At 48.9% G+C, this 10,593-nt stretch overlaps 1 protein-coding gene across 11 annotated transcripts in view; it reads right to left on the minus strand.

The window, feature by feature from the left end:
• The window catches only part of FGF1 (fibroblast growth factor 1), a 123,063-nt gene that overhangs the window by 82,525 nt on the left and 29,945 nt on the right, over positions 1-10,593 (minus strand). The window contains exon 1 of one of the 11 annotated variants that reach the window (XM_020902846.2): positions 9,977-10,087. The exons of the other annotated variants lie outside the window; for them this stretch is intronic. The gene's annotated coding sequence lies outside the window, so the exon portion shown is untranslated. Of the gene's footprint in view, positions 1-9,976; positions 10,088-10,593 lie in introns of those variants that run through there. 11 annotated transcript variants of the gene reach the window in all.

Here is a 10,593-nt window from a genome sequence, read left to right on the forward strand (position 1 = left end):
CCAGACCTGCTCAATGTCTTCCACCTAAAGATTTCTTCCCACCCTCCCTGGGGCCCTCTTACTCCCACCTCACTCTTAGCTTTCCCCGTGGCCAAGCTCCCCCCCACCCCGCCCAGTGTCACTGCCTCCAGCCCCTCAGTCACCCTCAGCCCTCTGGAGTCCTCCTTCCTACAAAACTGCCTCTGGAAAAGCTCGCCCGTGATGTTCTCCAAAACCAGGACTGCAAGCTGGTGGCCCGTGAGCCAGAGGCGACCTGAGGCCATGTAGTTTGCTGGAGCTGTGCGTTGGTTGTAGTTGCTCTCGGTCGATTCGACATGTACCAACTGGGAGGTTACACCTGGCCCTGGCGCTGTCCTCTCTGTAACCGTCTGCAGATCTGACCCATTGCACCCACCGTCAGACTGAGGGGCAGCCTGACCCAGGGTCTCCACTGCTCCCTCCCGTGGGTTCTCCTGCTCCCATAGGCGGTAGAACTTTCCAGTCCCATTCTAAACCATTCTGTTCTGTCTGGTTTCAACCATTGCTCTGGCTTTCAGGTCTTCCTCTTTAACTGCGTTTTTTTAGCATCTTTTCATGGCTCTGTCCTTTGGCCCTTCCTTGGATGCTCATCACCCCTCAGAGGTCTGCCCCACACGTCTTCTCTCAACTATGTGCCTGCCCTCCTCCTCTCCCAACATGCCCTTGTCTGCGTCAGCTTCCGCCCATGTCTCCAAAATCCCAAATTGCCTCTGCCTTAATGAGTGACAGTACAGTGGTTACAAAGTAACCCAAACTATAGACCTTGGTCATATTCCCATTCCCTCGTTTCCCACAGGCATTTTCTAATGATTTTACCTAAGTATGCCTTACATCTTCATTCCTCCCCTTTCCTACCATCAGTGTCTTGGGCCAGGATGGTGAAATCTTGACCCCAATCTGAGGCGATTGCTTCTAATTTTTCTCTCTGTAGCTTATTCCTCTTACCTCACCCACAACACCTCCAGCCTTGTCCTTCCAAACCACAAATCTGATCATGCCTCATGTATGCATACATGCATGCTAAGTCGCTTCAGTCATATCCAACTCTTTGCGACCCTATGGACTGTGACCCACCAGGCTCCTCTATCCATGGGGATTCTCTAGGCAAGACTACTGGAGTGGGTTGTCATGCCCTCTTCCAGGGGATCTTCCCCATCCAAGGATCAAACCCAGGTCTCCTGTGCCTCCTGCATAGCATCCTTGCTCAAATACTCTTCCATATTCTTCACTGCCCGCAGGCCAAAGCCCAAACTTCTTAGTTTGGCATTCAAGGCTCTTCATGATCTAGTTCTAGCCTTTGTTTGTTCAGGCAACAAACTGAGGACCGATGGTATGTCAGGCCTTGGAGGTACTTTGGTGAAAAAAGTAAGTCCTTTTCCCTGTCTTTATGGGACCACATTTTACCTGGAACTTTACAGAGACCACCACACACACACATACACACCCAGGACTTAAACGACAGAGAAAGAAAAATTCAGTATCAGGAAACAAAGGCAGAGGATAAAGAGTAAATCCAACTTTAGGACAGTCAGGCAAGACTCCCTGAGGAGGTGACATTTAAGCTGAGACCTGAAGGAGGAGAAGGTGCAGAGATTGGGGGGTAGCTCACTAGCAAAACCCCTCCTTCTCATGCCTGCCTATCTACACTCTCTTTTAAAAAAACCTATTCTCTATTCCATGCACGCTAAACCACCATCTCTACCTGTATACATTGTACTGCGGGGGTGCTTCTGCCCCAACTGTGAACCTCTCAAAGGAGGAACTTTGTTGTTCATTTGGGCCCCTGGTGCTTTATACATACTAGGCTGAGAGGGAAAAGTGAGATGAAATGCTGAGGTGAGAGGAAAAAGTAGATAGATCGATGGATGGGTAGGTGAATGGAGAGATGGGTAGGCGGATGGATGGGTGGAGGGGCAGATGGATGGGAGCACACATGCTTTGAGCTGAGCTGGGTGTAGTGTCTTTTGAGTACAGTTACATAACCAACAAAGCTGAGGTCTTGGGTTTGCTGGAGGTGATTTATACTGGGCAAAGAATCACTGTTAAAGAGTGCTTACTCGGGTTCTCTACCAGTTTGTTCACTAGTCCACTTTGGTCACTTTTTGGGGCAATTTTTTTTTTTTCAAATATGAAACAATAACATTAAAATTTTTCCTTCAGTAAACAGCTCTTGCCTCAAATCTTAAGGGGAATTTTTAGATAGAAAAGTGAGAGACCATGTATCCAGTGGTCAGTCTTCAGCCTCTGCAGCTAGATCACTGTGCTTCAAATACTGATGCCAACACTTGTGTATGAGATCCTAGGGGACCTCACTAAGCCCCCAATTTCTTTATAAAACACAACCACCAGTAGTCCTTACTTTCACAGTGTCGCTGGGAGGATTCGATGACGTGTGTTAGCGCAGTACCTATAATAAAGGAAGGGCTCAAAAACTCAGAGGAGCCACTGTTCGAGGGGTGATGTTTTCTCAGCCTGGCCCATCCACACACCTCCAAAATCTTCTAAAGGATCTGAGCCAAACATGACAAAGGCCGTGCACTTTGAGCTGGTTTTCTGGTTGTAGAGGAGAGTTGCCTAGACACTCCTAGACCCTACGGTGGACCCTCAGAAACAACTGCACACACAGCCACACTCAGGCTGAGGTTGGATTCCGAACATGTCCCGTGCCCACTGCCTGTGCAGCCTGGGTCACTGCTGAGTGAATTAGCCCTCCAAGGCCCCAGGTGGCATGTTACCAGTTTCATCACACATTGTGACTGGAGCGTCTCTTCATTCGTCTGTAATCTGGGCTTCTTCCCAAGACCTCACGGTTAGGTGGCTGAAAAGCAGCAACATCAGTCTCATCCAGAATAGGAATCCAAACAGCCCTCTTGGGTGATGCCCCAACCCAGAGAGCCCCCCATCTTTGGCCACTCTACCTGCCCCTCTCCAAAGCATCATCCAGCTGTAACGGGAGCAGATGCCACTCAGCCTCTTATTGGAAGTGTCAAGACCCTCACTCAGGGCCTCTGGGGCCTGAGGTCTCGGTGTGGAGCCCTCCACCTGCTCTTGAACTGCCCAATATGGCCTTCATGGCTCAAGTTGAGGCCCTGGCTTCACTCGTTTTAGCTGGGGCCCAGGGTGACTCCCTGGCTGAGTGGCTCTTGCTGGCCGTGGCCCCTCTGGTTGTCTGCCTCCCAGCCTAGGAGACCTGTCCCTGGCCCTGCTACAGGTCACCATACATTGGCCTCTGGCCCTCATGTCAGTGTCTACATCACCCAGGGACAGCTGGAAGTCTGGAGTCCAGTCTGCATCCACCTTCCAGGGGCTCAGACCTGTCCACCCTCTCAACCTTCCAGGCCTCCCTGTGTTGCAGGCCCAGGGTTCCTCTCAACTCATTGGGGGTATTATCAGAGCCACAGCTACCTCCACCCCCTGCACACACACACAGGCAGATCATTCTCAAGTCTGACCCCCAGTGGCAGGTGGGCAGCCCCCTCCACAGTGACAGAAACTCTATAGTCTGTCTGCCAGGCCTGGCCCTCCCTGTGTTAAAAGGGAGCTTAAGCAGTTTTGCAAATCTTGGCAGTTGGGTTGCCTGCCCTCTTTTTCAGCGTTCCAATTTCCCTCCCTGCTCTGGGTGCCAGGTCTCCTGACCCAGCCTCTGAGAAGGGAGGCTGCAAATGGAACAGGTTTAGAGGCAGCAGCAGGATGGGGTGAGAGGGATCAAAATACATCACTTCGTTTTTGCAAAATATACTCCTTTATCCAACCACTCCTCTTCTAGGCCTGCTGTGGCTCATGGAGCCAGCGTCCTTTAAGGCAGTTTTCTTTGCTACATTCTGAGTTGTGTTCATTCAGTGATATTATTGAGCACCTGTGACAGGCATGCATTGTTCTGGGACTCAAGTCAGTTGCTGTCTCACAAACATAATTTAGATATTCTCATCTCCATATGGAGAGATACTCAGGATCATTAACCTTCAGGGATGTACAGATCAAAACCACAATGAGATGCCATTTACATCTACTAGGATAGCTGTAAGCAAAAGACAGATAATAACAGGTGTTGACAAAGATGTGGGGAAATTGGAGCCCCTATACATTTTGGGTGGAAATGTAGAATTGGTGAACCACATTGGAAAACAGTTGGACAGTTCTTCAAATGCTTGTCCAAGGGTTACCATATGACCCAACAAAACCACTCCTAAGGACATACCTAAGATAAGTGGAAACATGTGTTCATATAAAAACATATAATAATGTCCAGAGCAGCATTGTTTATAATAGCCAAAAAGTGGAAATAACTCAACTGTCCAACAAATCGTGAATGAATGGATAAATGAAATGTGGTATACTCATACAATGGAGTATTACTGGACTATAGAAAGGAGTGAAGTACTGAAAAAATGAAGGGATGGAGCCAAAGGAAAAACAACACCCAGTTGTGAATGGGACTGGTGATAGAAGCAAGGTTCGATGCTGTAAAGAGCCATATTGCATAGGAACCTGGAATGTTAGGTCCATGAATCAAGGCACATTGGAAGTGGTCCAGCAGGAGATGGCAAGAGGGAAGCTGAAACTCCAATACTTTGGATACCTGATGCAAAGAGCTGACTCATTTTGCAAAGACCTTGATGTTGGGAAAGATTGAGGGCAGGAGGAGAAGGGGACAACAGAGGATGAGATGGTTGGATGGCATCAACAACTCATTAGACATGGGTTTGGGTGGACTTTAGGAGTTGGTGATGGACAGGGAGGCCTGGCTTGCTGCGGTTCCTGGGGTCACAAAGAGTCGGACACGACTGAGCGACTGAACTGAACTGATAAAATGCTACAACATGGATGAATCTTGAAAACAATATGGTAGTGAAAGAAGCTGGTCACAAACAGCTATATAGCATCTGATTAATTTATATAAAATGTCCAGAATTGGCAAGTTCATAGAAACAGGAAGTAGATTTGTGGTTGCCAGGGCCTGGGAGAGGAGGGATGGGGCAGTGATAGTCTAGTGAGTGTGGAGGTGTTAGCACGATGAAAATGCCCTGAGATTAGATAGTGGCAATAGTTGCGCTGCTCTGTCAATTTAATAAAATCTATTGAATTGTATGCTTTGTATGGGTGAATTGTATGGTATATAAATTAAATCTCAATAAAGCGGTTAAAAAAATGCCTTCATCTCATTCGCTGACTCTCCCTTTCCCAGTTTCTTAGCCCTCCTAGGACAAGCATAAATTCAAGACCTTCTCCAGCACACTTATTAGAGTCCAGTACTTGGTGACTAGACTTCAATTTAATGATTTTCAAACCGTCCTTTTCCATTAGAAGTGAAGCTTCAGGGACTTCCCTGGTGACCCAGTGGCTGAGACTCCATGCTTCCTTTCAGGGGGCCCAGGTTCAATCCATGGTTGGAGAACTGGATCCCACATATCACAACCAAGAGTCCTCATGCCACATCTAAATATCCTACATGCTACAGCTAAAGATTCCGCATGCTGCAATGAAGATAGAAGATCTGGTATGAAACAGTTAAGACCCGGTGCAGCCAGATGAGTAATAAACATTTATTAAGAAAAAAAAGTGAAGCTTCAGGAGAGCAGGGACCACAGCAGGGGAAGGAGAGGGTGGGACAAATTGAGAGAGTAGCATGGAAACATATACATTACCACCATATATAAAACAGATAGCTAATGGGAAGTTGCTATATAACACAGGGAGCTCAACCCAGTACTCTGACAACCTGGAGGGGTGGGAAGGGGGAGGAGGAGGGTCAAGAGGGAGGGGACGAATATATACTTATAGTTGATTCATGTTGTATGGCAGAAGTCAACACAATGTTGTAAAGCAATTGTCTTCCAATTAAAATAAAAAAAAAAAGAGATCAGAGACTCTTGTTTTATTCATACCCACCATGCTTGACCCAGGGTCTGGCACATGGTAGGGAACCACAGAGGTGTGTCAAATGAACAGATGCTTCACGGTGCTCGTATCCTAAACGGAGGCAGAAGCCCAGCATTGGCTTCGAGTCATCCATTCCCTCGGCACATATTCACTGTGTCCTCATGACCCTTGGATGGAGTAAAGGTACAAAGCAGACAGGTCTTTGCTCTGGAGGAACTCCGAGCAAAGGAAATCTGTACTGAGCAGGGTTAATGCTTTGATCAAACACTGAAAATGAATAATGATAAACCTTCAGTAAAAGTGTACATAGACGGAAAGTGGAAATTATGTTAAAGGGGGCTTTGTGGGAGGTTAGACTGAGTTGAGACAGCTGTGCAGAAAAGAAGAGAGATTCTGAAGGATAGAGGAGAGTGAGAAGAAGCTTAATCAGAAAAAAAGAAAATGGGCATTTTTCAGTACAGTGATTCTGCCTGTTAGGAGGTGTGTCCACACATTGTGATTTTAATTTCTCACTGAAGTGCGGAGTAGTATCTGGAAAGTAGAAAGTGCCAAGTACCCTCCTTCATCTCCTGTGTCGGGAAAGTTCTGAGAAGAGATGTGCAGGGAAAGTGACTCAGTGGCCAGGAGAGGAGGGAACCAGGGTGTTTCAAAGAGATGGCGGAGATTTCATTAAAATGCGACTGCCTCCTTCACTTTGGAAAATTGTGGGAAGGACAGCCAAGAGGTCAGGACACCTGGCAAGCAGACATACAGTGACACAGGCTGGGAAACCAAGAGGCCAGCTTATAGCTACACAGCCCACGGTAGGTGATGGAGGTCTTGGCAATAAAAATTAAGGAACCTTGTCCAGTTGGCTTTTTCCACATAAAACCATCTCGTTCCACGTCTCTTTTCTTTGTGTTTTCATTTTTGACATGCAGGGATTCTAGAAAGCCTTAAACGAAAAGGAGGAATGAAACAGGGCTAGGAAGTGATTAATATGTGAATAAGGCTCTTGAACATGGCAGGGCTGGGCCAAAGAGTTAAGACACTTGGGAAGATGGGAGGAGGCAAGGAAGATGTGGGAAGAATAAAGTTCAGGGTCAAGGATGATGCTGCAAAATCTGGTACAGATCACCAGCTGGAGTTTGGGGAAAAGGAGATGTGGGTCAGAGAAAGACCCGGGACTAAGGAGGCTTATGAACTCAGAGATGAAAGGACAGAGCTGAAAGATCTTCCTGAATGGGTCACCTGAGCTGGCAACCAGAGGCTGATGCATCCCCAGGGTTCAGGGGGAGCTTGAGACTCGGAGTGGGTCCAGGCACAGATGAGCCTGTGAAGAGCAATGAAGCAAAGTTTTCTTTTCTCTTGAAAAGTGCCTCTGTTGTGTTTTTGGTTTGTTTAGCTGGCTGCCCACCAGAAGGAACAAATGACAAAGATGGCCCATCTGCCTCAGAGGCAGTGTGGCCTGGTGGTTAGGCACAGCGGCTGGGGGCCCGGGAGGTTGCTGAGGACCCTCCTGGGCTCGGGGCTTCATAGTGCTGTGTCACTGACCATGGCACAGGCTCTGCTGCTCCAAGTGGTGTGTCCCCCTCCCTCACAGCGGGGGTGATAAAGGGCTATTGTTAGCTTGAGATAAAGTAGCCTAGGCGAGGCTTTTGGTGCATCATGGCACTTAGAACCCTTTCTCAAGCCTCAGATGCAGTTTTCCTTTGGTATTTTAACATCTCTGATACTAGGATGTGCAGCATTGATTTTTTAGTGGTACGTAAAATGCAGTTTATGGTGCCTGAGATTTGATCTGGAAGCAGACAGCCAGTCAGCGGCAGTGGGGGTGTTCTGTGTCATTCCCCCTTGGCCAGACTCATGGTTCTGTCCACATCTTGGGGTCCCCTCTTCTCTCTGGACTGATTGAGCCTTTTCCCTGGGGGGCAGTTGGGCTTCCCTTGTAGCTCAGTCGGTAAAGAATCTGCCTGCAATGCAGGAGACATGGGTTCGATTCCTGGGTTGGAAAGATCCCCCGGAGAGGGAAATGTCAGCCCACTCCAGTATTCTTGCCTGGAGAATCCCATGGACAGGGAGCCTGGCAGGTTACAGTCGAGGGGGTTGCAAGAGTTGGACACGACTGAGCGACTAACACGGACGGCACCCGGGGGACAGGAACCTGGGCCCTGCAGTCAGGCCTGCTGAAGGCAAGGCTTGTCTTGGCTACTGCTCTCTGTGCGACCCACGCTAAGCAACGTTCCCTCTCTGAGCCTGTTTCCTCTGCTCTGCAAGGGAGAAATACTACCTACATTCATAGGGTTATCAGGTGAGGATAAGAGGAGACAAAGTTTATATAAATTGCTTGCTTATCTCAGTGCTACATTGGATAAATGTTAGATGATGATACAAATAAACAATGTTACCTTAGGTAGCAAAGTTATACTTTGTTACAAGTGTTACTATTCCTGAGGTATCTTGGGAGCCCCACACAAACATTCATCTCAGACTCTCAATGGGACGGATCTCAGAACCCAAATCCATCCTGCCCTGTGATGGTGGCTGAGGTGCCACCTCCCACTGCCTCACCTGGAACCCTGCTCCCACTTCCTGCCCTGCTCCTTTCTCAGCACTCCCCTGCACTGCCCTCAGGACTCTGGAGTCATTACTTCAGGAACTGTTTTTCTTGGGAAGTGGGCTGGCTCTCTCCCTCCTTGGGAAAGACCACCCCAAACCCTGGCTGGGATTTTGTCAAGCAGTTAATCACCTGAGACCTCCCCCAAGAAGACTCTTCTGGATGGCTTCATCTTTCCGTCTCCTCTTAAGTGCCCTGACTCACTTCACAAAGCTGTCTGCCTCTGTCCTTGCTGGCATCCCCTACCCTAAATGTAAATACCATATTTTTCTCAAAACTTCTTACCTCTGCTTAATGAGTCTTATGTATCAGAATCAATCATGCTTTACATTTATAACATTTGTAACTCATGCACCCAGAGCCTCCCCAGGTCTTCAGATTCCCACTTGGTCTCTCCCATTCACAGCTCTCCATGGTCCTGAGGGCATCGCACAGCCTTCCTCTTCAAGTGCCACAAGCAAGCCTTTCCTTGTGGGGGAGGCTACAGAGCCTCATGGAGAGATAGGTTTGGCCAGTTCCTTTCTTGAGCCCTCCTAATCTTCCTCATCATTTTTCTGCACAGAAGATAGAACTAATGGCTTTTCCCCAGCCTAGCTCTTTGGCAAGCCCTTCTCTTTTGAGGTGAGACACCCCACTCTAACCCTGCCCCTACCTTGCAATCTGCCTTATGCTACCTTTTATAACTGGCCTGCCTCTTTGCACCAAACCCAGGGGCAGGAAACTCAAGACCTGTGCCTGTACCTTGGCTGGGGGATTCCAGGGTAACACAAGCCTCTCAGGTACGGAATGGCATAGATAAAAACCTCAGACTTTGTCAATGAAACAGCCACTGGCTCCCCCTCAAGATCTTTATCAGGGGGCTGGATCTGGAGGAGCATGGTGGGCCTGCCCCTCTGGGAAGCTGTGGAATCTCTAGTCTTCACTGCATTGGTAACAGAATGACTCTCGTGGTCTTAAGGAGTGTGTCCCAAATGTCTTGGCTTCTCAAAACTGGTTTCTGCTGCCTTAAAAATTTTCTGGACAGGGTGCCGTGTGCTGAAAAGGATGGGGCAGATGTCACAAAATGCAGCAGCGGCCACATGGCATCGAGTTAGGAGAAAGCACAACACATTAGACACAAATCCCCACGTTTACTTCTTTATCAGTCTGTTCGACTGCCTGCCTATCTGTACATCCTCTGATATGTTTAGAGAAGGACATGTGGCATATAAGCCAGGATATGAATGAAGCTGAGGGTGGTGTATAAAGGTGTCTGTAGGATAGCGAGATGAGGAGCCTCAAGAGCACCCTCCCCGGAGTCCCTCCCAGGCCATGGGAGGGGCAGACAATAAGAAGGCAGGAGTGATGCCCTCCCACTATCGACCGTCCCACACTGCAGTGTGTCCTTCTGGGGGCTCTGAGAGGTCAAAGTGTCTAATACTGTCAGACTTCAGAGCCCAGGGCTCCAAACCTTCCTGAAGGTTCTGTGGGGTTAGCTCCTACCTCGCTCATCCCAGAAAGGAATGGAGGAAGCTCCCAGCTGACTGGTGGCGGCTGCGTGTCCAGCCGTCCGGGAAAGCGGCCCTTTCGCCTCCCCAGCCTTCCCGCCGTGGCTCTCCCCTCTGGCCCAGCTCCCAGGATGTGGGATGCCAAGCGGTGCCCGCCTCCTCCCCCCACTCCCTACCTCCCGCCTCGCTCACAAAGGCAGGTCTGTCTGGAGCTGAGCAGGGCAGGCCCACGGGTAGGGCTGGTGCTCCACACCACACCCTTTCCTTACGGAAACGGACAGGTCTAGTCCAGGGGAGAGGGTGTTCCCCTTGTGGAATACCTCCTCTCAGGCTCAGCAGAGGCAGCGGGTGTGTGTAAATGGGAAGTTCTCTGCTTTGGATGTCTGGGCAAAAGACAGCTGTGAGTGCAGCACGTCACCACCCAAGCCAAGTCAGAGTAAATGCTCCTGCATTCAACAAGCCGCCTTCTAATCCTTTGCTCCTGAGTCAGTCAAAAATGTTTACTTTGCTTTGAAAATGGCCTGCATTTCCTAGCTAATACGTGTAAGAGAAGATGCTGCCACTCAGCATTGTGCTTTTGCCCAGTGATTGTGACTTGCAGTAATGACCTTG

The sequence above is a fragment of the Odocoileus virginianus genome, chromosome 3, assembly GCF_023699985.2.
Source record: "Odocoileus virginianus isolate 20LAN1187 ecotype Illinois chromosome 3, Ovbor_1.2, whole genome shotgun sequence".
NCBI lineage: Eukaryota > Metazoa > Chordata > Mammalia > Artiodactyla > Cervidae > Odocoileus > Odocoileus virginianus.